This window comes from Alligator sinensis, unplaced genomic scaffold (genome assembly GCF_000455745.1).
Source record: "Alligator sinensis unplaced genomic scaffold, ASM45574v1 scaffold184_1, whole genome shotgun sequence".
NCBI lineage: Eukaryota > Metazoa > Chordata > Crocodylia > Alligatoridae > Alligator > Alligator sinensis.
Window position 1 is genome coordinate 230,254 of NW_005842983.1, and position 1,189 is coordinate 231,442.

The following is a 1,189-nucleotide window of genomic DNA, read 5'->3' on the forward strand; positions in this document are numbered from 1 at the left end:
ACCAACGCCCCCCCACCCCTTCCAGCGTCCAGGGAAGGGGGGCAGATGGCGAGGGTATCTCGTAACCTAGCAGCAGCTCCACCCCTCTCTGTCTGTTCCCAGCTTTTCCCTCCCCCTTCTTTTGCTGACATCACTTCCTTAGCGACGGGGCCTATACAACTAGGCTCAAGCCTGCCCTAAAGTAGTGCTGGACACAAGGCTCCCAAAAAGCACAAACCTGCCCAGCAGTAGTGTGTGTGTGTGTGTGTGTGTGAGGGTGGGGGGGGGGGGGGTCACAACTCTCTCAAAGCAGCACACGGCTTTGGGGGGCAAGGCGGACCCCAACATCCACCCCCATCCATGGGTCTCGGGGTTGGCCAGATAAGGGGGCTACCATGGCTCTTTGTGTGGCGGCAGGGGGGTTTGGAGGGGGTTCCCTGTGCTGGGCTGAAACTCATCCAAGCCCTCTGCTCTGCGGGCGAGGAGAGCGCTGCGATTAGCCACCGGCACTCGCCCCACAACCAGGCAGAAGCTACGCTGAGTACAAAACATCTGCTAGGCACAAAGCAGTTCATCAGCGGGGACCGCCGGAGTACAAGGGGTCACCTTGACTGGGATCGCCAGAATAGCAGCAGACTGAGCGCGTTAAGGTGACTTCACCGCCTGGCTAGAGCTGTGATGCAGGAGTTGCCTCCCGCAGCCGCCCGCCCTGGCAAAGCTGCCCGGGTTGCGCTGTTGCTCCGGGTCCGAAGGGCTGCTCCTCCTTTCGACATCGGTGCAGATGGTCCGACAGCAGCAGCAGCAGCAACTTCACCTGCTCAGGCTGTTTAACCCTTTCGTGACATCACCATTATCAATGCTAGCCAAGCTTGTTATATAATATTTTGGCTCACAGATCCTAAAAATACAATAGCACACCCTTGCACCTGGAGAATATTTTCCTGTTATTTTCCCATCCCCAAATTAATTACTCCCCAACATGACCACGCTATGGTTTTATGTTAAGGCTCTATTGCTCCATTGTTTTCAATGTTGCATTTTACTGGGGTTAACTTTAGGCCACAATCACTGCCAATTTTGAGTCATCTCGAAAAGACTTCTGGGAGTCTGGTCAACTTGACATGACCAGATTTGAGTTTCCTTGCAACACCCTGAGTTTGAGGGGCAGATGGGGGGGACTGGGGGCACTGTGGGGTGCAGGAGACATGGG

At 55.4% G+C, this 1,189-nt stretch overlaps 1 protein-coding gene across 2 annotated transcripts in view; it reads right to left on the reverse strand.

Annotated features, from left to right (window-relative positions):
* The window catches only part of FKBPL (FK506 binding protein like), a 3,158-nt gene extending 2,289 nt beyond the window's left edge, over positions 1-869 (reverse strand). Inside the window, exon 1 of one of the 2 annotated variants that reach the window (XM_006036608.3) lies at positions 586-869. The gene's annotated coding sequence lies outside the window, so the exon portion shown is untranslated. Of the gene's footprint in view, positions 1-66; positions 143-585 lie in introns of those variants that run through there. The other variant, XM_025192880.1, reaches the window with a different exon arrangement.
* Between the last annotated feature and the right edge of the window lie 320 nt (positions 870-1,189).